We start from the raw sequence: 27,320 nt of genomic DNA, 5'->3' as shown, positions 1-27,320 counted from the left end.
GTTGTTTATATCTTGAAATCGCCCCTCTTACCTCTTGATGTGTCCTCCTCTTTTTCTTCTGGAGTAGGATATCTTTTTTAAGGTTTCTGGTCCATTTGGGTGAAGAGTGCTCAGTCTTTAATTGTGAATTTTGTTGTTTTTAGGAGAGAAGTTGAGCTCCAGTCCTTCTATTCTGCCATCTTAATCTGCAATTCTCAATAATTCTTATTTTTATTTTTTTTCACAGTGTTAAATGTACTCTTTTTTTTTTTTTTTGTCTTTTTAGGGCTGCATCCACGGCATATGGAAGTTCCCAGGCTAGGGGTCCAATCGGAGCTGTAGCCGCCAGCCTACGCCAGAGCCACAGCAACGCCAGATCTGAGCCACGTCTGCAACCTGTACCACAGCTCATGGCAATGCTGGATCCTTAACCCACTGAGCAAGGCCAGGGATCGAACCCGCAACCTTATGGTTCCTAGTCGGATTTGTTTCCGTTGTGCCATGATGGGAACTCCTAAAATAATTTTTAAATGCACTAGGAAACCAGAACATCCATATGGCTCATCTTGTTGAGATATCTGCTTTATTTGAATGGTCTAGAACTGAACCTGCAGCATCTCCGAGGAATGCCTGTAGGTATCCCCACATTCTGACTCTCCATCGTATGTTAACGGACACTTGGCTTTAGCAAATAGTGCCTCTTGTGAGCGTTCCGGTCCAAGTATCAGTTTACCCATTCACATTTTAATTCACTGTTTGTAGTCACTTTTTTCTCACCACCTGCCTAAATATGTCCTAATAAAACTCAGTGGCCCGTCTCCACAGAGCACTGCAGGGGATGGTGTCCAGGCCTTGCCCTCCCTCGGCAGCACTGCAGGGGCCAGTTCACCTTTGCGCTTCTCCCAGAAAGGCCTCTTTTCCTGGTGTTTTGTGACAGCTTTCTTCTGGCTTTCTTCCTACACTGGTTTCCATGTCTCCGTCTTGGCATCTTCCTCCTCTTTGCCCGTTCTCATGGCTTATCCCCAGATTCCCACCCTTGGCTCCCTTGCCCGGTGCTCCGCCAGTCCTTCCTGAGCTTTCGTGGCCTCCATGGTGGTCACACTGAGTGTCTTTACAGCCTGGGCTCGTCCCTCATGGCCTGCCCATCTCTGTGCAGGTGGCTAACACACCTCTTGCTCAACTCGTACCCTGACCACTTACAGGCCCCGCCCCCAGCTCATCGTGCGCCTCTGTTCCCTGTTGGGTGATGGTCCGCCCCAGGCAGGTGGTGAAGCCACCAGAATGGGGTTCTTCCTGCCTCTCACCTCCTGCTGTGTGGCAGCTGGGCTTTCTGACCTTGAAGATGCTGTCATTTCTCCACGCTGTCTTTTCTCCTTAATGCCATCTGCTCTGGGAGCTTCGTCTTTTCTTCCCGGCGCTGTTGGGACAGTTTTTGCTTCTTTTCCCCTGAGGTTGAGTCTGTCCTCCTGAGTAATTAGTCTGTTCAGATGGTGCCACCTGAGTAGGGAAGCCATCTGACGAGGTCCTTACCCTCCAGAGGGCCAGGCTGAGCGCCTCATCGGAAAATTAAGGCTGTTGAGAACAGGACGGCTACTTATTTCTTTGTTTCGTTAACATTTTTTAAAAAATTGAATACATCTTATTCAACAGTGGTTTATAAGTGTGGGAGGTGCTGAACTGTGTGCACAGACTTGGCTCAGAATGATGGAATTCTTAGTTTGGTGGAGAAGGTGACTTTTAAAAAGTAAACATGTAGGGGAGCTCCCTGGTAGTCTGGTGGTTAGGACTCAGCAGTTTCACTGCTGCAGCCTGGGTTCAGTCCCTGGTCTGGGAACCGAGATCCCACATCAAGCTGCTGCATGGGGTGGCCAGAAAAACAAACAAACAAATATGTGGGCCACTGGCCCCGCTGCATGCCCAGCCCTGCCCCACAGCCCTGCGTGCCGCTGAGTCGCTGAGCCCCTTGTTGTGTGGTGGTTAGGGCGCTGCTGCTGCTGTTGGCCCAGTGGCTCCTGGTGCAGGCCCGGTGCGGGCCCTCCATGCCCTTCACGCTGCCTCTCCGGGTGGCCTCTGCTGCCACCTGCGGGGATGTGCCCACCCCTGGGCCCAGACCCCCAGCTGAACCCTGCGCCAACAGCCTGGCACTCACCCTGGAGCCTGCCAGGGGAGCTGCCAACTTCTTGGCCATGGTGGATAACCTGCAGGGGAACTCTGGTTGAGATGCTGAGCGGGACCCCTCAGCAGAAGCTGCAGATACTTGTTGACAATGGAAGCGGTAACCTTGCTGTGGCTGGTGCCCTGCATTCCTACATCGACTCTTACTTTGATGTGGAGAGGTCCAGCTCCTACCAACCCAAGGGCTTTGATGTCACCATGAAGTACACACAGGGGAGCTGGACTGGCCTCACTGGGGGGGACCTTGTTACCGTCCCCAAGGACTTAAGTAGTTCTTTTCTTGTCAACATTGCCACTCTTTTTGAGCCAGAGAATTTCTTTTTACCTGCGATTAAGTGGAATGGGACACTTGGACTGGCTTATGCTACCCTGGCCAAGCCATCAAGTTCTCTGGAGACATTCTTTGACTCCCTCGTGGCACAAGCAAAAATTCCCAATGTGTTCTCCATGCAGATGTGTGGGACTGGATTGCCAGTAGCTGGAACTGGTACCAGTGGAGGTAGTCTTGTCCTGGGTGGAAAAGAACCAACTTTGTACAAAGACGTCTGGTATACCCCTATTAAGGAGGAGTGGTGCTATCAGATAGAAATTCTGAAATTGGAAATCAGAGCCCAGAGCCTTAATTTGGATTGCAGAGAGATTCCAGAATTCTCTGACGGTTTCTGGACTAGGTCCCAGCTGGCCTGCTGGACGAATACCGAAACACCTTGGTCTTATTTCCCTAAGATTTCCATCTACCTGAGAGAGAACTCCAGCAGATCATTCTGCGTAACTGTCCTGCCTCAGCTTTACATCCAGCCCATGATGGGGGCTGGCCTGAATTATGAGTGTTACCAGTTCAGCATTTCACCTTCCACAAACGGACTGGTGATGGGTGCTACCGTGATGGAGGGCTTCTATGTGGTCTTTGACAGAGCTCGGAAGAGGGTGGGCTTCGCAGCCAGCCCCTGTGCAGAAATTGCAGGTGCTCTGGTGTCAGAAATTTCTGGGCCTTTCTTAACAGAAGACATAGCCAGTAATTGCGTCCCAGCCCTGCCTATGAATGAGCCCATTTTGTGGATTGTCTCATATACTCTCATGAGTGTATGTGTGGAATCATCCTTCTTAATCATCCTGCTGCTACTTCCACTCCAGTGTTGGCATCTTCCCTGGGACCCTGAGGTTGTCAATGAGGAGTCCTCTCTTGTCCAGCATTGCTGGAAATGAAGAGAAAAGCCTGAACTCCAGCGACCTTGAACTCCTAGACAATTAAATTCAAGTGCAGCAGGCAGGGATTAGAAGGCAAGGTTTCTTTCTATGTCCCTTAGTCTTAAATCTCTGTCCCGCTCCTGATGCCTTCCAAATGCACTGTATTTTGATTCTTGATTTTAAAGCTTCCTCCTTCTCCCCTATTTCCAAGGAAAATGGTAGTAATAATAATAATAATAATAAAAGCACCTCATTCTTAATCAAAACAGAGTGAATTGGGCTTCAGGCTCTCTGTAGCTGGTTATGCCAAACTAGCTTGGTGTGCTACCAAAAAAACTCCCCCAAAACTCATAAGCCTTGGCTAGTTCTTTTCTTCTTCCCATCTCTGGAGAAATAAGTGCATATGGTTTATAATTCTTCTTTGCTAATGGGAAGCTTTTTGGTCTTAATTGCATTTAAGGGTATTTTGTACCAGGCCTCAGCCTGGGTCAGAGTGGTGTAAGAAGGCTTGCGATATGATGGCGGAGGAAGAGGTCTGGGGCCTAATGACATAAGCTTCCTGCCCCCTTCTGAGTCAGCAAAAGAGCAGCAGGCCCCTTTTCTGGGTATCTCTGTGCTCTGAACAGGAGCTGGAATCCACTCAAGTCTTCACCAGTCTCTTCTGAAGACGGAAGGCCTTCGAGTGAGAAGGAAGCCTACTCTTGTACACAATACTTCCATAGTATTGTGGTTATAAAAGTAAAAACTACCTCTGTTGAGACTTTGCCCAAGTCCTGTGCCTGAGTGGGAGTACAGGCAGCCTGGTTCCAGCCTTGCCCTCACAGCAAAGAATCCTCTTCCCAGCAAGTGAGACATAACAGGTGCTGAACCCCACATCACCCCGGAGACGCTCTGTCACCAAGCTGGTTCTCATCACCTATGCTTACTCTTACTTAAAATGAATAAACACTGTTTTAAGGAGAAAAGCAAAAAACCAAACATGTAAGGGTGTTCTGCAGGGATGACAAACCTGGCATGGCTTCCTAAACACATCCTGTGACCACAGGCTGTGCGTTCCATTCCCGACCCTGTGCTGTGGGTCCATTCCTTACCTGAGCCTCCGGTTCATCCCTCAGGAGCTGCCTTGTGGGGGAATCTCGTCCAGGAAGCCCTTCTCTTTCTTCGTCCCCCTCTCCATTAACTGCGCTCCCCCCCCCCCCGCCCCTTGCTCCATGCTGTCCCTGTCAGTGCACTTGCCCCTTGTGTGGACATGACCGGTTTGTGTCTATGTCGACAACCAGGCCATTAACCCTTTGGATCCCAGATGCTCGCTGTGTTCTTCCCTGTACTGTGGGCTCCTCTCCCTGTGCCTGGATCCTGGCAGGTGCTCCTCAGGTGTCCGTGGCTGACTGAGCCAGCAGTGGGCTTGGGAGCCGGACTCGGCTCTTCCTGGATGCCCGTCCTACCTGAACACAGAGCAGGGCTATCCAGGAGAATGGTGTCTCCTCTCTACTCTGAATGCTGCTGTGGATCATGCAAGGTGGAGAGGTTTTTTTTTTTTTTGGGCTGTGCCTGTGGCATGTGGAAGTTCCCGGGCCAAAGCTTGAACTTGCACCACAGCAGTGACCGGAATCACAGCAGGGACAATGCCAGATCCTTAATCACTGGGCCACCAGGGGCCTCCCTGTAAGAAGTTGTTTTTGTTTGGCCAGTGTTAGGTTTACAGCAAAATGGAGCTGCAGGTACAGAGATTTCCCATATGCCCCCTGCCCCCACACCCCTGCAACCTTCCCCGTTACCAGCACTGCCACCAGACTGCAGCATTTGTCACGGGGGGTGAACCTGTACCCACACATCATCGTCACCCCAAATCCATAGTTGACCCTAGGGGTCCGTCTCCGTCGTGTACATTCTGTGGGTTGTGATGAATGGGTAAGGACTTGGCTCTGCCGTTAGAGGACCGTACGGTGTATTTTCACTGCACTTAAGAATCCTTCGGGCCCCACCTATTTATCCCTTCTTCCCTCGCCTCCCAACCACTGCACTGTCTCCATTGTTTTGCCTTTTCCAGAGTGTCGTAGGGTTGGAATCATACAGCGTGTGCTTTTTCAGATTGGCTTTTTTTCTCACTTGGTAATACTCATTTAAGATTTCTTCATGGCTTGATAGCCCACTTCATTTTAGTGCTGAGTAATATTCCGCTGTCTGTCTGAACCACAGTGTATCCACTCACCTACTGAAGAATACCTCGGTCGCTTCGAAGTCTTGGGAGTTGAGAATAAAGCTGCCGTAAGTGTCCATGAGCAGGTTTCTGTGTGGATGTACGTTTTAAATGTACTGCGTGGATGCTAGTTGGGTTTGTTACCACTGAGCCACAATGGGAACTCACTTCTTTGTCTAGTTTCTTAAAGTGAAATCTTAGGTGATTGATGTTAGATCTTTGTTTCCCTGATGTATGCATGCAGTGCTCTCAGTTGCCAAGTTCTGCTTTTGCTGCATTCCACAATAAATTGTGTTTTCATTTTCACTTAGTTCAAATTTTTTTTTTTTTTTTTTTTGTCTTTCTGCTATTTCTTAGGGCCGCTCCCACGGCATATGGAGGTTCCCAGGCTAGGGGTCGAATCGGAGCTGTAGCCACCGGCCTACGCCAGAGGCGTAGCAACACGGGATCCGAGCCGTGTCTGCAACCTACACCACAGCTCACGGCAACGCTGGATCGTTAACCCACTGAGCAAGGGCAGGGACCAAACCCACAACCTCATGGTTCCTAGTCAGATTCGTTAACCACTGCGCCACGACGGGAACTCCAGTTCAAAATATTTTAAGATTTCTTTTGGAATTTCGCCTTTCACCTATGTGTTATTTAGGCATGTGTTGTTTATCTTCATATATTTCAGAGTTTTTCAGTATCTTTTCTGCTGTAGATTTTTGCTTAATTTCATTGTGGTGGTAAAGGTTAGACATTGTATGATTTCTGTCCATTTAAATATATTAAGGTGTGTTTTATGGCCCAGAATATGGTCCATCTTGGTGACTACTCCGTTTGAATTTGAGCAGAATGTGTATTCTGCTTTTGTTGGATGAAGCCACCTGTAGGTGTCAGTTAGAACCCGTTGATGGATGGTGGACTTCATCTACAGCCAACCCGAACAGACAGCGTGGGCTGGTTCCAGACCAACCCTAGCAAAGCAAACATCACAGTAAAATAGGTCAGCAAATGTTTTGGTTTTCAATTGTATGTAAAAATTATGTTGACACTGTACTGTAGTCTGCTAGGTGTGCGGTAGCATCATGTCTTAACAATGCACATACTTTATTTTGAAAAATGATGCTCCTGAGAAAATTGTGCTCATAGACTTGCTCAATATACTGTTGCCACAAACCTTCAATTACTGAAAACAAAAACGCAGTATCTGCCAAGCACAGTAAAATGAGGTTTCCCTCTGTGTCTTACTGCTCTGCTGGCAGCCGTTTCTGATGCAGGGACGTTGAGGCCTCCAGCAGTGGATTCCCCTGCTCCTCCTCCTACGTCTCTCACTTTTTGCCTGATGGATTTGACACTTTGTTGTTAGGTGCACGTTAAGGATTTGTTATCTGCTCTTGGAGACAGGACCTCTTTATCATCATGAATGATTCTCTTTATCCTTGGTAGCTTTTCTTACTTTGAAGTCTGCTGTATCTAAAAATAATATAGGCACTCCACTCCAGTTTTTTGGTTGTTTTTTTTTTTTTGTCTTTAGGGCCACACCTGCGGCATACGGAGGTTCCCAGGCTAGGGGTCAAATCAAGAGCTGTGGCTGCCGGCCGACACCACAGCCACAGCAATGCCAGGTCTGAGCCATGTCTGCGACCTACACCACAGCTCTCAACAAAGCCGTATCCTTAATCCACTGAGTGAGGCCCAGGATCCACCCTGCACCCTCATGGATGCTAGCCGGATTCGTTTCCGCTGCGCCACCAGGGGAACTCCCACTCTTGCCTTTGGTTAGTATTACCATGGCGTGTCTTTCTGTATCTTTGTACATGGTGGGGAGAAGTTTTCATTCTTTTTTGGTTTTGTTTTTGATTTTTAGGGCTGCAGGTGGGGCATATGGAAGTTCCCAGGCTAGGGGTCGAATCGGAGCTACAGTTGCTGACCTACACTATAGCTCACAGCAATACCGGATCCCTGACCCACTGAGCGAGGCCTGGGATTGAACCCGCATCCTCACGGATACTAGTTGGATTTGTTTCCATTGCACCACAGTGCAACTCCAAGTTTTCATTCTTTTTTCTTTCTTTCTTTTTTTTTTTTTTTTTTTTTTTGTCTTTTTAAATCTGCATCCTTGGCATATGGAAGTTCCCAGGCTTGGGGTCAAATTGGAGCTGCAACTGCCAGCTCCAGCGAGCCACGATGTCAACCTACACAGCAGCTCTCTGCAACCCCAGATCGTTAACCCACTGAGCCAGGCCAGGGCTCAAACCCGCATCCTCATGGATACTAATCCGGTTTGTTACTGCTGAGCCACGATGTGAACTCCCAAGTTTCCGTTCTTTAGTGCAGTTTTCTCCCCAGTTTTTTGTATTGTGGTGACATATACATATAAAATTTTATCGCTTTACCCATCTTAAGTGTTCAGTGGTATTAAATAAATACACTTACATTGTGCAACTATCACCACCATATTTATCCTGTCAAAATGAAACTCTGCCAAATAAACAATAACTTTCCATTCCTTCCTTCCCCTAGCCCCGACACCCATCATTATATTCTATGTCTGTTATTTTAACTGTTCTAAGTACTTCATATAAGTAGTGTCACAAATTATTTGTCCTTTTGTGCTTGTTTTATTTCACTTAGCCCAGTGTCCTTTGGCCTCATCCTTGTACCATATGTGAAAATCCCTTCCTTTTTATGGCGGAATAATATTCTGTTGTATATACATATGTTTTGCTTACTTGTTTATCAGTGAACACACTTGGGCTGCTTTTACATTTTAGCTACTGTGAATAATGCTGCTACGAACATGGGTGTACAGGTCTTTCTTTAAAATCCTACATTCAGGAGTTCCCGTCGTGGCGCAGTGGTTAGCGAATCCGACTAGGAACCATGAGGTTTCGGGTTCGGTCCCTGCCCTTGCTCAGTGGGTTAATGATCCGGCGTTGCCGTGAGCTGTGGTATAGGTTGCAGATGCGGCTCAGATCCCGCGTTGCTGTGGCTCTGGCGTAGGCCGGTGGCTACAGCTCCGATTCGACCCCTAGCCTGGGAACCTCCATATGCCGCGGGAGCGGCCCAAGAAATGGCAACAACAACAACAAAAAGACAAAGAAATAGCAAAAAGACAAAAAGACAAAAAAAAAAAAAAAAGATCCTACATTCACTTCTTCTGGGTATTTACCCGAAAGTGGAACTGCTTGGTCATGTGACAGTTCTGTTTTTAAATGTATTTTTCCTTGTTTGGCCACCCCTCAGCATAGAGAGTCCTGGGACTGGGATCAGATCCCAGCCACAGTCGCAGCCTATATCCTGTTGTGGCAAGACTGGATCCTTAACCCACTATGCTGGACCAGGGATCGAATCTGTATCCCAGCACTCCAGAGATGCTGCCAATCCTGTTGCACCACAGCAGGGACTCCTATTTTTAATTTTTTAAGGAACTGCCATTAGCAGCTGTTCCATTTCACATTCCTACCAGCAGTGCACAGGATTTGCCCTTTCTCGGAGTTCCCATCGTGGTTCAGTGGTTAACAAATCCAACTAGGAACCACGAGGTTGCGGGTTCGATCCCTGGCCTTGCTCCGTGGGTTAAGGATCCGGCGTTGCTGTGAGCTGTGGTGTCGGTCGAAGATGCGGCTTGGATCCCATGTTGCTGTGGCTGTGGTGTAGGTCGGCGGCTACAGCTCTGATTGCACCCCAGTCCGGGAACCTCCATGAGCCCAAGGAGCGGCCCAAGAAATGGCAAAAAGACAAAAAAAAAAAAAAAAAAAAAAAAAAAAGACTTGCTCTTTGTCTGTATTCTCTCCAGCACTTGTTATTTTGTGGTGGTGATGGGTTTTTTCCCATGGTAACCATCCTAATGTGTGTGAGGTGGTATTTCATTGTAGTTTTAATCTGCCTTCCTGTAATGAACATTTCTTCATGTATTTATTGGCCATTTGTGTGTTTTATTTGGAGCAAGGCTTCAAGTCCTTGGCCCATTTTGAATTGGATATTTGGGAGTTATTTTTGTTGTTTAGTTTTAAGAGTTCTTTATATATTCTGGTTATTAATCTCCTCCCAGACATATGATTTGCAAGTATCTTCTTCCATTCTGGGGGTTGCACTTTTACTCTGTTGATAGTGTCTTTTTCTTTTTATGGCTGCACCTGTAGCATATGCAAATTCCTGAACTAGGGGTTGAATCGGAGCTGTAGCTGCCAGCCTGTGTCACAGCAACATGGAAGTCAAGCCGCATTTGCGACCTACACTGCAGTTTGCAGCAACAGCAGATCCTTGACCCCCTGATCAAGGCCAGGGATCTAACCTGAATCCTCATGGACACATGTCAGGTTCTTAACTTGCTGAGCCACAGTAGAAATTCTGATTTGGCTTTTGATGTACAGCAATTCTAATTTTTAGGAAGTCCAGTTTGTCTGTTTTTTCTTTGTTACCTGTGTCTTTGGTATTACATTCCAGAAATTGTAGCCAGATCCAGTGTTATGAAGCTTTTCCCTGCTTTCTTACAAAAGTTTTATAGTTTTAAGTCTTACATTTAGGTCTTTGATCCATTTTGAGTTAATTGGAGCAGGGGCGCCTGAGTGAAGATCTGGCTTCATTCTTTTGCATGTGGATATTCAGTATTCCCAGCCCCATTTGCTGAAAAGACTGTCCTTTCCTTGCTGAACGGTCTTGACACCCTTGTCAGAAACCATTTGACTGTACATGTGAGGGTTTATTTCTGGGCTCTCTGTTCCATTGGCTGTTTGTCTTCAAGCCGGTACCATGCTGTTTTGAGTCCTGTAGCTTTGTAGTACTGTAAAGGATACTGCTCTGTAGTTTTCTTGTACCGTCTTTGTCTGGCTTTAGTATAAGGGTGATGCTGGCCTCACAGAATGAGTTAGGAAGGGTTAGCTCATTTTTAGGATGTTTTCCCCCTTTGGCCATGCCTGTGGCATGCAGAAGTTCCCAGGCTAGGGATTGAACCTGGCCCATAGCAATGACAATGCTGGATCCTTAACTGCTAGGCCACCAGGGAACTCCTCTTTAGTTTTTTAGAAAAGTTTGAGAAGGATTTGTATTGACTCTTTGAGTGTTTGGTAAAATGAAGCAGTGAAACCATCAGGTCCAGGACTTTTGTCATGATATTTTTTATTGTCAATCCAATTTCCATACTAGTTATAGGCGTTTTCAGATTGCCTCTTTTCTTCATGATTTAGTCTTGAGTGTGTCATGTGCTTCTCAGAATTTTTCCATTTCATCTTGGTGATCCAGCTTATTGATACAGAGTTGTTCACAGTACTCTCCTATAATCCTTTTTATTTCAGAAATTTTATTCGTCTTTTTTAAAAATTGGATTTTAGTTTAATTTTCTCTGGTCTTATTTATTTTGTTTACTTCTTTATTACATCCTTCCTTCTGCTCGGTTTGGGTTTAATTTGTTCTTTTTCTAGTTTATTAAGGTGTGACATTTGGTTGTTGATTTGAAATCTTTCTTGTTTAATGTCAGCATTACGGCTACAGCAGCAATGGTGTCATGTCTGCACAGGCTCCTTATTGTCCTCAGCGGTCACACCTTTCACCTGTGGAGGCGCAAGATACCCCAGTGCTTTCTTCTCCACTGGGGAGAAAACAACAGGTCGTTTACATTTAACTTTTAACAAGAAAGAAGAGAGAGAAACCAAGCTGACCGTGTAGGTCAGCAGAATGTATGTATTACTTATTAAAGTGAATTAACTGGGGGTGCACAAGACAGCACTGCCAGGGTGGTGATGAAGTTTTTAGGAGCCACTCCCATAGAGCAGTGAGTCCAGAATTACTCCACGAGGTGTTTGGACACTTTTGTAGCTCTGCATCCTCTTGTGGCCCTGCCCTGTTCCTGTCATCCTGTTGTTTTTCAAGCCTCTGACTTTACATATGTGCTGGCCCCACATTCATGAAGATCAACTATTCAGTGAAGACTGACCCGAAAAAACGAAATAGAATCAGATTTTCTACCATATGTGACATTGACCCTAGCCTTGTTCTAGTAATACCTCACTACAGGGGAAATGTTCATAGATAAGATTTGTCTCCTTCTCAAGATTTAAGTTCCTTAAGGGCCAAATAAAAAGGATTGATGTAGTTGAGTCTTCTTGGCAGGCTAGGCCGGTTTCAGACGCATGGTGGGAACTTAAGGTTTAATATTTTTGTTTGAATTAATAAGTTAGTATACGTCTGGATTTTCCTATCCCGGCATCACTTTATCCCACTAAGTAAACCACAACACGAAATACGTAATAGGCAGCCTGGATAACATGTATGGTAAACTCCCAGAACAAACATGTTAAGAATGGTCTGCTACATCTCTCATGTCACCCAGTACTGATCTCTTTGGGGTAAATAGAAGTGTGCTGGTCCGGGATCTGGGTCATTCCAGGATGTGACTGCGGACTTCACCCAGGATGAGTGGCTACAGCGGAGTTGTATGCAGAGGATCCTATACCGGGACATGATGCTGGAAAACCACAGCCACCTGGTCTCCGTGAGTGAGGAGTTTTTCCTGTGTAGCACCTCACAGTGTGCATTTCTCTTTTTTTTTAAATTTACTCAGTGAATCTTAATACATTTATAGTTGCACAATGATCGTCACAACCCAATTTTATAGCATATTTCCATCCCAAACCCCCAGTGCATGCCCCCACCCCACCACCTCTCTCATTTGGAAACCATAAGTTTTTCAAAGTCTGTGAGTTGGTATCTGTTCTGCAAAGAAGTTCATCATGTCCTTTTTTTAGATTCCACATGTCAGTGAGAGCACTTGATGTTGGTGTCTCACTAACTAACTTCACTTGGCCCGATAATTTCTAGGTCCATCCATGTTGCTGCACATGCCATTGTTTTTTTTCCCTTTTAATGGCTGAATAATGTTCTCTTGTGTCTATGTACCACATCTTCTTTATCAGCTCCTCTGTTGATGGACATTTAGGTTGTTTCCATGTCTTGGCTATTGTATATAGTATATAGTGCTGCAATGAACGTAGGAGTACATGTGTCTTTTCAGGTTATGTTTTTTTCTGGATAGATATCGGGAGTGGGACTGCTGGATCAAATGGTAATTCTATTTTTAGTTTTCTGAGGGACCTCCATACTGTTTTCCACAGTGGTTGCACCAATTTTTGTTCCCACCAACAGTGTAATAGTGTTGCCTTTTCTCCACACCCTCTCCATCATTTATTGTTTGTAGACTTTCTGATGATGGCCCTTCCGGCTGGTGTAAGGTGGTACCTCATGGTGGTTTTAGTTTGCATTTCTCTAATAATGAGTGATGTTAAACATCTTTTCATGTGTTTTTTTGGCCATCTGTATGTCTTCTTTGGAGAACTGTTTATTTAGATCTTCTGCCCATTTTTTGATGAGGTTTGTTTTTTTTGGTACTGAGCTGCAGGAGGTGTTTGTATATTTTGGAGATTAATCCCTTGTCAGTCGCTTCATTTGCAAATATTTCCTCCCATTCTCTGGGTTGTCTTTTTGTTTTGTTTATGATTTCCTTTGCTGTGCAAAAACTTCTACGTCTCGTTTGTTTATTTTTGTTTTTATTGTCATTACTCTAGGAGGCAGATCTGAGAAGATACTGCTGTGGTTTATGTCAGAGAGTGTTTGGCCTGTGTTTTCCTCTAAGAGTTTTATAGTATCTGGTCTTATATTTATATTACCCATTTTGAGTTTATTTTTGTGTAAGGTGTTTGGAAATGTTCTAATTTCATTCTTTTACATGTAGCTGTCCAGATTTCCCAGTACCACTTATTGAAGGGACTGTCTTCTCCATTGTATATTCTTGCCTCCTTTGTCATAGATTAGTTGACTGTAGGTGCATGGGTTTAATTCTGGGCATGCTATCCTGTTGCACTGATCTATTCTTCTGTCTTTGTGCCAGTGCCATATGGTTTTAATGATTGCAGCTTTGTAGTATAGCCTGAAGTCAGGGAGCCTGATTCCAGCTCCATTTTTCTTTCTCAGAATTGCTTTGGCTATTCTGGGTCTTTTGTGCTTCCAGACAAACTTTAAAATATATTGTTCTAGTTCTGTGGAAAATGTCCTTGGTAATTTGATAGGGATTGCATTGAATCTGTAGATTGCCTTGGGTAGTATAGTCATTTTGATAATATTGATTCTTCCAATCCAAGAGCATGGTATGTCTTTCCATCTGTTTGTTTTGTCTTTGATTTCTTTCATCGGCATCTTATAGTTTTCAGAGTACAGATCTTTGGTATTTTTACATAGGTTTATTCCTAAGTATTTTATTGTTTTTGGTTTGATGGTAAAAGGAATTGTTTCCCTAATATCTCTTTCTGATCTTTTGTTGTTAGTATATAGAAATACTATCGATTTCTGTTTATTTTGTATCCTGTGGCTTTGCCAAATTCGTTGATAAGCTCTAACAGTGTTCTGGTAGCATCTTTAGGATTTTCTAGGTATAGTATCATGTCATCTGCAAATAGTGGTGGTTTTATTTCTTCCTTTCCAATTTGGACTCCTCTTATTTCTTCTCTGATTGCCATGGCTAGGACTTCCAAAACTGTTGAATAGTAGTGGTGAGAGTGGACATCCTTGTCTTGTTCTGATGTCAGTAGGAATTCTTTCAGCTTTTCACCATTGAGAATGACGTTAGCCCTGGGTTTGTCATATATGGCCTTTATTATGTTGAGGTAGGTTCCCTCTATGCCCACTTTCTGGAGGGTTTTTATTAGAAATAGGTGTTGGATTTTGTCAAAGGCTTTTTCTGCATCTATTGAGAGGATCATATGTTTGTTTGTTTGTTTTTTGTCTTTTGTCTTTCTAGGGCTGCACCCATGACATATGGAGGTTCCCAGGCTAGGGGTCTAATCAGAGCTGTTGCTGCCGGCCTACGCCGCAGCCACAGCAACACAGATCCGAGTTGCATCTGTGACCTATACTAAGCTCACGGCAACACTGGATCCTTAACCCACTGAGTGAGGCCAGGGATCAAACCTGCAACCTCATGGCTCCTAGTTGGATTCATTTCTGCTGTGCCATGGTGGCAACTCCAATGGTTTTTATTCTTCAGGTTGTTAATGTTAATGTTCAGTCTGTATCACAGTGATTGATTGGTGGATATTGAAGAATCCTTGCGTCCCTGGGATAAATCCCACTTGATTATGATGTACAATCCTTTTACTGTATTGTTGGATTCAGTTTGCTAGTATTTTGTTGAGGATTTTTGCACCTGTGTTCATCAGTAATACTGGCCTGTGATTTTCTTTTTTTGTGGTATCTTTGTCTGGTTTTGGTACCAGGGTGATGATGGCCTCATAGAATGAGTTTTGGAGTGTTCTTTCCTCTGCAATTTTTTGGGAAAACTTTCTGAAGGATAAATGTTTGATAGAATTCACTGGTGAAGCTGTCTGGTCCTGGACTTTGGTTTGTTGGAAGTTTTTTAATCACAGTTTCAATTTCAGTTCTTGTGATGGGTCCATTCATCTTTTCTATTTCATCTTGGTTTAGTCTTGGAAGATTGTACTTTTCTAAGAATTTGTCCATTTCTTCTAGGTTTTTTTGGCATACAGTTGCATGTAGTACTCTCTTATGATCCTTTATATTTCTGTGACGTCTGTTGTAACTTCTCCTTTTTCATTTCTAATTTTGCTGATTTGAGTCCTCTTTGTTTTTTTTCTTGATAAGTCTGGTTAAGGGTTTTTCAATTTTGTTGCTCTTTTCAAAGAACCAGCTTTTAGTTTTATTGATCTTTTTTCTGTTTTTCTTTGTTTCTATTTCATTTATTTCTGCTCTGATCTTTATGATTTCTTTCTTTCTGCTAACTTCAGGCCTTGTCTGTTCTCTCTCTAGCTGCTTTAGCTGTAAAGTAAGGTTGTTTATTTGAGCTTTTTCTTGTTTCCTGAGGTGGCCTTGTATTACTATAAACTTCGCTCTTAGAACTGCTTTTGCTGCATCCCCTAGGTTTTGGAGTGTTGTGTCTTTGTTGTCATTTGCTTCTAGGTATTTTTTAATTTCCTCTTTGATTTCTTCAGTGATCCATTGGTTGTTAATAGCATGTTGTTTAGTCTCCACGTGTTGGTGTTTTTTTGTTTTGTTTTTTGTTTTTTTGAAGTTTTTTTCTTGTTGATTTCTAGTTGCATAGCATTGTAGTCAGAAAAGATGCTTGATATGATTTTGATTTTCTTAAAGTTACCAAGGCTTGATTTGTGGCCCTGAATGTGACCAGTCCTAGAGAACGTTCCATGTGTACTTTAGAAAAATGTGTATTGTGCTGCTTTTGGACGGAATGTTCTGTAAATATCTATTAAGTCCATTTGGTCTAATACTTCATTTAGGGCCTGTGTTTCCTTGTTGATTTTCTGTCTGGTTGATCTGTCCATTGCTTTAAGTGGGGTGTTAAAGTCTCCCACTATGATTGCGTTATTGTCGATTTTTCCTTTTAAGGTCGTTAGCAGTTGCCTTATATATTGTGGTGAATCTGTGTTGGGTGCATAGATATTTAAAATTGTTATATCATCTTCTTGGATTGATCCTTTGATCATTATGTAATGTCCTTCTTTGTCCCTTAAAATATTCTTCACTTTAAGGTCTATTTTGTCTGATATGAGTATTGCTACTCCAGCTTTCTTTTGATCCCCGTTTGCATGAAATATTTTCTTCCATCCTCTTACTTTCACTTTGTATGTGTCCCTAGAAGTGAAGTGGGTCTCTTGAAGACAGCATATATATGGGTCTTGTTTTTGTATCCATTCAGCCAGTCTTTTGGTTGGGGCATTTAGTCCATCTACATTTAAGGTAATTATTGGTATATGTGTTCTTATTGCCATTTTATTAAGTGTTTTGGATTCTTTTTTTTTTTTTTTTGTCTTTTTTTTTGCCATTTCTTTGGGCCGCTCCTGCAGCATATGGAGGTTCCCAGGCTAGGGGTTGAATCGGAGCTGTAGCCACTGGCCTACGTCAGAGCCACAGCAACTCGGGATCCGAGCCGCATCTGCAACCTACACCACAGCTCACGGCAACGCCAGATCCTTAACCCACTGAGCAAGGCCAGGGACCGAACCCGCAACCTCATGGTTCCTAGTCGGATTCGTTAATCACTGCGCCATGATGGGAACTCCTGGATTCGTTTTTGTTGCTCTTTTTTCTTCCCTTCTTGTTCTCTCTTCTTGTGGTTTGATGACTATCTTTATTATTGTATTTGAGTTGCTTTTTCTTATTTGTGTGTATCTATTGTAGATTCTTGGTTGACAGTTACCCTGAAGTTTTTTTTTTTTTGTTTTTGTTTTTGTTTTTTGTCTTTTTGCCTTTTCTAGGGCCGCTCCCGCGGCATATGGAGATTCCCAGGCTAGGGGTCTAATTGGAGCCATAGCCACTGGCCTACACCAGAGCCACAGCAACACGGGATCCGAGCCGTGTCTGTCACCTACACCACAGCTCACTGCAACGCCAGATCCTCAACCCACTGAGCAAGGCCAGGGATTGAACCCACAACCTCATGGTTCCTAGTTGGATTCATTAACCACTGCACCACGACGGGAACTCCCCTGAAGTTTCGGTATAGGAGTCTATATATATATATACAAGATTGTTTTAAGTTGTTGGTCTCCTAATTGCAAGTGCACCTCCAGTGTCCTGCATTAGTACCCTCCTCTTCTCACGATTTCTGATTTTGGTAGCATATTTGTGCATGGATGATTTCCTACCTTTACTGTATTTTTCCTTTCCTGGCACACCTTGTCATTTGTAGTGTTTTTGTTTTTAGTTTTGCCTTTTCTCTTCTGCCTAGAGAAGTTCCTTTAGTATTTGTTGTAACTGGTTCAGTGTTGCTGAATTCTCTTAGCTTTTGTTTATCTGTAAAGCTTTTGATTTCTCCTTTAAATCTGAATGAAAGCCTTGTTGGGTAGAGTAATCTTGGTTTGAGGTTTTTTTCCTTTCATCACTTTAAGTATATTGTGTCACCCCCTTCTGGCCTGCAGAGTTTCTGCTGAAAAATCTGCTGATAACCTTATCAAGGTTCCCTTGTATGTTATTTATTTCTTTTCCCTAGTTGCTTTCAGTATTTTCTCTTTGTCTTTAATTTTGGTCAGTTTGATTAATGTGTGCTCAGGGCGTTTCTCCTTGGGTTTATTTTATGTGATACTTGTGGTGCTTCCTAGATTTGAGTGAGTGATTCCTTTCCCATGTTAGGGAAGTTCTTGGCCATTATCTCTTCAGATATTTTTTTCTGGCCCTTTATTTCTCTCTTCTCATTCTGGAACCCCTGTAATACGGATGTTGGTGTGTTTAACGTTGTCCTAGATTTCTCTTAGACTGTCTTCATTTCTTTTCAGTCTTTTTTCTCTTTTCTGTTCCATATCAGTAAGTTCCACTAGTCTGTCCTCCACCTCGCTTATTCGTTCTTCTGCCTCCTGTATTCTCCCGTTGGTTGCTTCTAATGAATTTTTTATTTCTGTTACTGTATTTTGCATCTCTGCTTGCTTAAGCCTTAAACCTTGTTATTTCTTTGCTCAGTGTTTGCTGTAATTTATCAGTCCTTGCCTCCAGTTTATTTCCAATGTCTTGAATCATCTTCACTATCATCAGTCTAAAGTCTTTTTCCGGGAGGCTGATAATCTCCAGATCATTTAGCTGTTTTTCTGTGATTTTTTTTCTCACTCCTTTCTTTGAGTTATAGTGCTTTGCTTTTTCATTTTGTATAGGTTTTTGTTTTTGCAGACAATAGAGTTACAGCTTCTCTTACTTCTGATGTCCACCACGCCCCTCTGGCTGAAGTTGTCACAGGGGCTTACTATAGGCTTCCTGATGGAAGTGACTGGTGCCTTCCCACTGGTAGGTGGAGCTGATTCTTATCCTTCTGGTGGGTGGGGCTTTGTCTCTGGGTGAGATTAGAGGTGGCTGTGTGCCTGGGGGGTCTTTAGGCAGCATTTTTACTGATGGATGGGGCTGTGATCCCACCTGGATTATTGTTTGGCCTGGGGCTTCTCAGCGCTAATGCCTGGGGCCAGGATTTTCCCAAAATGGCCACCTCTGGAGGAACACACACGAGTGATTATTCCAGAGAACTTTGCCTGCAGTATCTGTCCCCCACAACAAGCCAGTCACCATGTTTTCCCAGGAGATCCTCCAAGAACTGCAGTCAGGTCCAACCCAGATTCCTCTGGAGTCTCTGCTTTGCCCTGGGACCCAGTGCACATGAAAGCCTATGTGCGCCTTTCAAGAATGGGGTCTCTGTTTCCCCCAGTGCCTTGGAGCTCCTGCACACAAGCCCCACTGGGCTTCTGGGGGGTCCTTATCCCAAGGCCAGATCCCCAGGCATGGGGACCTGATGTGGGGCTCAGAACTTTCCCTCCCGTAGGTGAGTCCCTGTGATGCAGTTACTTTCCAGTCTGTGGGCTGCCCACCCGGCAGGTGTGGGGTTGCTTATATCGCATAATCACCCCTCCTACTGTCTTGATGTGGCCTCCTCTTTGTCTTCTGGGGTAGGGTATCTTTTTTGAAAGTTTTCAGTCTGTTTGGTTGAAGGTTGTTCAGCAGTTGGTTGTAATTTTGTTGCTTTTCTGAGAGAAGGTGTGCTCCAGTCCTTCTACTCTGCCATCTTAATCCTGTCTCTTCTTGTGCATTTCTTTCCTTAGCTGCCAACACGTAGGAGCCCTTGGTGGAGTCTCATGGGTCAGAAATGATTGTCTCCACTGGGCACCAAAAGAATGTTTATGTCCTCACCTCTGTCAAGACTGTTCAAATGGGCACCTTTATCATGTGACTCTTAAAGCCCACCTTCCTTATCCTTCAGGGGCCCTGACGTCTAGCGCCTCGTCAGAAGTCTTACCCTGACGCTCACTCACAGGGTACTGGACCACCGTAACAGAGGTGATCTTCAGGCTGGAGCAAGGAGAAGAGCTGTGGCTGTTAGAGAATTCCCAGGCTGGAGGGGTCCAGGTGAGTTGGGCATTTTTAGATGAAAAAGAAAAAAAAAGAAGCCAGTGGAAATGAGGTCCCGGATTGGAGGGTTCAGGAGTTGGAACCTTTGGTCTGTGTCTCAGGAATTCTGTTTAGGGGCCTCAGACCTTCGGAAGTAACTGGCCAGAGAGCATCCTGCTTCGCATCACGTGAATCACACTGCGTCCACCACTCTTAAATACCAACGCTGTCCTTTTCTGCCTGACTTTTAGGGAAGGTAGCTATTCTTTTTTTTTTTTTTCATTCTTAAAAACTATTGAAGTATTATTAATTTACAATATTATGTTAATTTCTGCTGTACAACTAAGTGATTTACTCATATACACACATCCATTCTTTTTCAGATTCTTTTCACATTTAAGCCATCACAGAATATAGAGTAGACTTTCCTGTGCTGTACAGGAGGTCCCTGTTGAACATCCAATCCATATACAATAGTGTACATACTAGGGAAGTTGGCCATTCTTATACCCGCTTTTGATCTCCTGCCTGTCCTTTGTTCTTGGTTTCTCCTTGCCTAGTATTCATTTTCTCTCCATTTTCATGGACTATTTTCTTTTCAGTTTTCCCCTAGACCTTCATTCACTATTCATTCTGCGGATATCCCTACCCTGTGTCACGCATTCTTGGTGTTGAGATTACGCTGATGAACTAACACTGTCCCTGAGCTCCTAGAGCTTACAAGTGAGCAGGAGGAGGTAGACCTGAGTAAGTTGACATGTCCAGTGGTGACAAGAATGATGAAAAGAGTTAAAGCAGGCTATCAGGAGTGGAGAATGGGGGTGCTTTTGTCAAAGGTGGGTGGAGAATACCTTTCTGGTAGAGTCAGCACTAGAGCAGATAATGAAGTAGGCAGTGAGTCGTGTGGGTTCTGGGGTTCCAGGCAGAAGGAACAGCCACAGGGCAAAGTTCCTTGGCAGGAGTTTGTTGGAAGTGCTCTGAGAAAACCAGGGAGGCCACTGTGGTGTCAGGGAGCACCTGAGAGGGATACTGGTGGGAGATGATATCAGAGAGGTAGCCAGGGACCCTGGGATGTCTTGTAGGACATGGGAGGGGCTTTGACTTCATTTTGGTGAGATGAATAGCTGTTAATGGATTTCTGCAAAAGAATGTTTTAAAATAATTTCTTTGCTTCTATGCAAGAGTGGTGGACATGAATAAAAGCATCAAGACAGTGTGAAATGCTGGCCCCTGAAATACCCACAACCATCATTGTTAGGGTCAATCTGAGTTTATTGCTCACCTTGACAGTCTTGGTAGCATCTTGGAGGGACGTGAACAAAGTCAGGTTATTTATGAGATTCGAGGGCATGGTTTAATGTATATTTTTAAATGCAAGGTCTAGATAACCATTGGGTAAGAATCATGATTTAATAGTTTAGGGTTTGTGGACAAGGATTCAACAAGGATTGAATAGTCCTGGGGAATAAGCAGCTTAGTATCTATTGGAGAGGTGAGTTAAAGGGTTTTGATGAAACTTCTGAAATGAACAGCAAAACAATTTTCTACTTTTATCTTCCTGGGCATGAGTTTCCTGGAGCAGTAAAGTCTGTTGAACACAGTAGAACATTAGTTACGGTAACAGAAAGCATAAACTGTGGGAGTGTTGGTGGTTTTGGCTCTCGACCGTGAAGAGAGGTTTGCAGTACCTCGGATTTGAAGTGATGGTGGTGAGATGTGGCTGTGTGTTTTGAAAGTAGGATTTATTATGGGGTAAGATGTGGAGTGTGCGAGAAAGGAGGGACGCCAGGATGACAGTGTTAAGTCTGAGCAACCCGACGGAGTGGGAAGTGTTTACTGAGATTGGAAAAATGGGGAGGAGCAGTTGGCCAATTTTTTCAAGAAATTACTTTGAGAAGCACCAGTGGTTTGAGATGACTATTAATTATTCAAGGTTAGATATTGGTGAGGCACTTGGACATGGAGACCTGGAGTTGGAGAACAGGCAGGAGTGCAGATTAAACTGAGGGTCGTGAGTTGGAAGGTGGTATGCAGTCATGACAGAGCTTTGGAGAGTGGATGTGGATAGACAGGAAAAGAGGCTGAAACCCCGGGCTCTACAGCATGTGCGTAAAGAGTTGGAAATCAAGAGAGTATTCTGGAGGCCAAGAAAGAGGCTTGTCAAACAAGGAAACAATGAATTTCTGATTCGAAAATGGAAATAGGACCAACTGCTTTGGTTCTGAGAACCAGAGGAGGAGTGGGATTCAAGGTGGAATCCCACACAGAAGCCTTAGCTTCATAAAGTATTGATGGTGGGGGATAAAAAAGGCTGCACGTAAAAATGACTGGAGGTTTTCTGAGGGAGATAAAAGGCCATCAAATTCAGTGTTAAATCCTTGGTCCTAAGCAGAAGTGCAGGATGCATGTTTTCATAAAGAAAAAAGAGAAAAAGAAAAGGCAAAAAAATGTAGTAAGCGAAGAACACTCACCTAAAAACACTGTTAAAGAAGAGAGGGGAGTTCCCATCGTGGCGCAGTGGTTAACGAATCCGACTAGGAACCATGAGGTTGCGGGTTCGGTCCCTGCCCTTGCTCAGTGGGTTAAGGATCCGGTGTTGCCGTGAGCTGTGGTGTAGGTTGCAGACGCGGCTCGGATCCCGCGTTGCTGTGGCTCTGGCGTAGGCCGGTGGCTACAGCTCCGATTCAACCCCTAGCCTGGGAACCTCCATATGCCGTGGGAGCGGTCCAAGAAATAGCAACAACAACAACAAAAGACAAAAAGACAAAAAAAAAAAAAAGACCAAAAAAAAAAAAAAAAAAAAAGAAGAGAGAAATATTGTGACCAAGTATTATTTCACTCTGAATATTTTACAACTTAATGCAGCAGTTGCCCCTATGATCCAAAAGCACAAGGAACTATACAGAAGCACTGAGGTAGGTGAAAGAGGCACAGAGACCACAGGAGATGATCTGAAAGCTTCCAGTGCTCAAGAATCAACTGGAAGAGAAAACAACCTAAGAGTGAAAGGTGTAGTATTGGAAGGAGCACAAGGAGCTGAAAACACAGTGAGGGACCTGGGAGAGAGCAGCACAAGAAGTGAGCAGGAGCTGGAAGCCAGGGCACAATTAGGGGGCACATGAGGCAGACTGGAAAGGGGGATTCAGCACACACACCATGCAGGCCCCAGAATGGAGAGCCAGAAATACCTGCTAGAACAATACATTGCAAGAAAAACTTCCTGGCATGAAAGAAGCCCCTGGAGTCTGCATGAAAAGGACAGAGTAACTCACGGGAAACCAACTCAGAATTGTTACCACCATGATATATCCTAGGGAAGTTACTAGATTTTTAAAGAAAGATCTTTTTGGTCTGCAAAACCAAAGAATTAAGTCATCTCAAACATGGTTGAAGAATAACAGATATAATTGTATATATTTAAAGTATACAACATGATTTGATATATATTGTAAAATGATTACCAAGATTAAGAATATTGACACATTCATCCTCTTAGGTAGTTAATGTAGGTAATTTGTGTGGGGGGGGTGGTGAGAACGATTTAGATTTAATTGCCACAGCTTTCAAGGATGCAATACCATATTATTAGCTATAGACACCATGCTGTACATTAGATCCCCAGGACTTAAGTCATTTTTAAGAGGGAGGAAAAAAAAAATCAAGCTGATCTCAGATATCCACAATAGTATTCAGTGCTTTTAAAAGTAGTGGAGAAAGAATTACAAACTCCTTCAGAACTGAAAGTAAATCCCAATAATATTGTATGCAGACAAAATATTATTCCCAGTTAAAGTAACAATAAAATAAGTTTGAATATGTAAGCATGTTGGGAAATATTATTCTCATGAATTCTTAAAGAATCTTCTAGAACATGAACTTCAAGAAATAGTAAAATAGGGAGTTCCCGTCGTGGCGCAGTGGTTAACGAATCCGACTAGGAACCATGAGGTTGCGGGTTCGGTCCCTGCCCTTGCTCAGTGGGTTAACGATCCGGCGTTGCCGTGAGCTGTGGTGTAGGTTGCAGACGCGGCTAGGATCCCGCGTTGCTGTGGCTCTGGCGTAGGCCGGTGGCTACAGCTCCGATTGGACCCCTAGCCTGGGAACCTCCATATGCTGCGGGAGCGGCCCAAGAAATAGCAACAACAACAACAACAACAACAACAACAACAACAACAACAACAAAAGAAATAGTAAAATAGGAGTTCCCATTGTGGCTTAGTGGGTTAAGAATCTGACTAGTATCCACAACAATGTGGGTTCCATCCCTGGCCTCACTCAGTGGGTTAAAGGATCTGGCATTGCTGCAAGCTGCAGTGCAGGTCACAGATGTGGCTCAGGTCTGGTATTGCTGTGGTTGTGGCATAGGCCAGCAGTTGTAGCTCCAATTCGACCCCTAGCCTGGGAACTTCCGTATGCCTCAGGTGCAGCCCCTAAAAAGTGCAGCCCTAAAAAAGGTAAAATACAGCGTAAGATTGTTTTTGAGTACTGATTTAAGAATTAAGTCTAAAACTAAAATGGGGATTGATTTAATAGAATTAAAATGGGAGTTCCCCTGTGGCTCAGCAGGATCAGCGGTGCCTCTGAAGTACCAGGACTCAGGTTCGATCTCCAGCCTGGCACAGTAAGTTAAGGATCCTGCATTGGGGTGGTTGCAGCATAGGTCATAGCTGCAGCTTGGATCTGATCCCTGGCCTGGGAACTCCGTATGCCGTGGGATGGCCAAAAAAAAAGTTTTTTTTCGTCTTTTTTTTTTTTTTTTTTTAGGGCCGCATGCACAGCATACAGAGGTTCCCAGGCTAGGGGTCGAACTGGAGCTGTAGCTGCTGGCCTTCGACACAGCAGCATGGGATCCGAGCCGTGTCTGTGGCCTACACCACAGCTCATGGCAACACTGGATCCTTAACCCACTGATCAAGGCCAGGGATCAAACCCACATCCTCATGGATACTGGTCAGGTTCATTAACCACTGAGACACGACAAGAACTGTGAAAATTTTTTAAAAAGGAGAACAGAATTAAAACATGAAGACTTCAAGTTCTAGGATCATTAGATCCAAAATTAAAAAATTTGTGTGGACTAGCATAGTCCCAAAATAAAGCCCTTTAGAAGGCTAAGAAAAACTATATCGGGGAGCTTGCCCTCTCAAATTCAGTGCTGGTTATATGGTAGTATTATATTGGTATAAAAATAAATGAATCAGAAATAAGATTCCAGGACTAGCTCCACACATAGAGAAATCACATATGTGAGAGCAGGCAAAGGGGAGATTATTCAGTGAGTGCTGCTGAGAAAATTATTTATGCACGTGGGGGAAAACACGTCTTTTGCCGTTATAGAAATCATTCTAAAAGTAAAGTATATAAAACTTCTAGAAGAAAGCCTAGTGGAATATCTTTGTAACTATATTAAAATAGGGGAATTTTATGTATGGTGTTAATATGTATGTATCATCATACATGTGCAATCCTTCTGAAAGGGCTTATCAAACAGCACAAAAATACTGTTTTTGAGGAAAAAATAGATTAATTACATTAAGAACATTCATTACAAAATACCGTAATAATTCAAAAGACATGGCATGGAGTGAGAAGTTACTTTTAACACAAAACCAGCAAAGGTATAATGTATAAAATACATTCATGGCTTTTCTCAAATAGAAATTTAAGTCATTTTACATTATTTGTTTTAATGTCTGCTTCCTCCCACAAGAATATAAGCTTTATGATAAAAGGGTTTTTTTGTTTGTTTGTTTGTTTTTGCTTTTTAGGGCCACACCCACGGCATATGGAGGTTCCCAGGCTAGGGGTCCTATCGGAGCTACAGGTGCTGGCCTACACCACGCCCACAGCAACATGAGATCCGCGCTGTGTCTGCGACCTACACCACAGCTCTTGGTAATACCAGATCCTTAACCCACTGAGTGAAGCCAGGGATCAAACCCTCAACCTCATGGTTCCTAGTTGGATTTGTTTCCACTGGACCATGATGGGAACTCCCAGAAAAGGTTTTTTTTTTTTTGTTTTTTAAGAAATTCGTATCTGTATTTCCACTGTCAAGGATAGTGCCAGACAGAGTTGAGCATTCAGTTAAGTTTGTTGAATAATATACTCCAACAATGCCTGAGAAAAGTCGCACAGCCCTACAGAGAAATGGACAAAAGATGAACATGAAAAGGAAAAACAAATTAGAAACAAAACCACACATGATAAATGAGAATACCTACAACTTCATTGTTCATCAGAGAAATAAAAAGTTGGAGTTCCCTTCGTGGCTTAGTGGTTAATGAATCTGACTAGGAACCATGAGGTTGCAGGCTCGACCCCTGGCCTTGCTCAGTGGGTGAAGGATCTGGCATTGTCGTGAGCTGTGGTGTAGGTTGCAGACGTGGCTTGGATGTGGCGTTGCTGTGGCTGTGGTGTAGGCTGGCAGCTGTAGCTCCAATTCAACCCCTAGCCTGGGAACCTCCATATGCTGCAGGTGCGGCCCTAGAAAAGGCAAAAAGAAAAAAAGAAAGAAAAAGTATGACCATGAAATAGTATTTTATATCATCAAATTTAGTAAAAGTAAGACATCTTACAATAGCAAGCAGTTTTGATGACATGCTCACTCTTGCTCCTGGGAAGTTTGGTCTTATGTCCCTTCTCTATAGTACTTCCCCAGTACCTTGTCTGTTGAGAGTTAAGCTTTTCACTTGCCCCAGTGTTTGGAAAATGCCCACCTCCTCTATCTTAGTCTCATCTACCCTCTAATCCCCATTTTACCTGAGGTGTCCAGTCTTTCACTGTCACTATGACAAAACTAACCCTAAAATCATTTCTTCCAAATTGTAAATCCTCTCACATTCCTTATCTCCACTTGCTTAAGGACTAACATTTTTTCTCCCATGCCTGATAACTATGAAAAGACCTATAGGACTGATCTCTCCATAGTTCCTCTTATTTTTTATTTTCATTTGAAAACTGTATTGTATAGCTTTTATTCTTACTTTCCAGTGACCTCACTCAAAACCAAAACCTTATTCTTTGATGCCTTATTTCATTCTTGATTGTAAGTATATATTTTAAAACGTAGCACATCTGTTTTGTCTTGTTGATAGTCTTAGATAAGCCTAGGGTTGCCATCTGTTATTAATGACAGCTCTTTTGAAAACAAATGTACCAGTCCACATTCAGCTCTTTTGTTGCTGTTGCTCAAAGACTCCTGATAAGTTCCATTTGACTGTGCCTTCTAAACACTGCTCACACACCCTCCCATATCTGTACCTCTTCTCCCCCTCCAGATCCTAAGAAAGGGTGTAGGACTGTGCCTGCCATGTGATTAATGCTCGTTGTGCTTATTTTATACTTAGTTTGAATTTGAGCTAAATTTCTCACCTCTCTCTCTCTCTCTCTCTTTTTTTTTTTTTTTTTTTTTTTTTTTTTTTTTTTTTTTTTTTTTTGTCTTTTTGCTATTTCTTTGGGCTGCTTCCGCGGCATATGGAGTTTCCCAGGCTAGGGATCTAATCGGAGCTGTAGCTGCCAGCCTACACCAGAGCCACAGCAACTTGGGATCCGAGCCGCGTCTGCAACCTACACCACAGCTCACGGCAACGCCGGATCGTTAACCCACTGAGCAAGGGCAGGGATCGAACCCGCAACCTCATGGTTCCTAGTCGGATTCGTTAACCACTGCGCCACGACGGGAACTCCTCACCTCTCTTTTTGAAGGGCTTCTGAATTACTCGAGCTAACATTAATCTCTCCCCTCTTAGATTCCCATTTCACTTAGTGGCTGAGCCAGAAGGAACTCAGACTTCATTGTGATGCCTGAGAGCATCTGGTTATCGCTTGAGGCTTTTGTCCCCATCTGATGCGTCTCTTTTTTATTCTTCCTTAATTTGATGTGTAATGTGTAATAGTATGCTTATCT

At 43.7% G+C, this 27,320-nt stretch overlaps 1 long non-coding RNA gene and 1 pseudogene across 1 annotated transcript in view; both read left to right on the top strand.

The window, feature by feature from the left end:
- LOC102160627 overlaps window positions 1-27,320 on the top strand; it is a 63,365-nt gene that overhangs the window by 11,385 nt on the left and 24,660 nt on the right. Inside the window, exons 4-5 of the long non-coding RNA XR_002342211.1 lie at window positions 18,193-18,322; window positions 19,126-19,429. This is a non-coding gene — a long non-coding RNA (uncharacterized LOC102160627). The remainder of the gene's footprint in view (window positions 1-18,192; window positions 18,323-19,125; window positions 19,430-27,320) is intronic.
- LOC100520018 lies at window positions 395-4,940 on the top strand (annotated as a pseudogene).

Source organism: Sus scrofa, chromosome 3 (assembly GCF_000003025.6).
Source record: "Sus scrofa isolate TJ Tabasco breed Duroc chromosome 3, Sscrofa11.1, whole genome shotgun sequence".
NCBI lineage: Eukaryota > Metazoa > Chordata > Mammalia > Artiodactyla > Suidae > Sus > Sus scrofa.
This window is presented reverse-complemented; position numbering and strand designations above follow the sequence as displayed.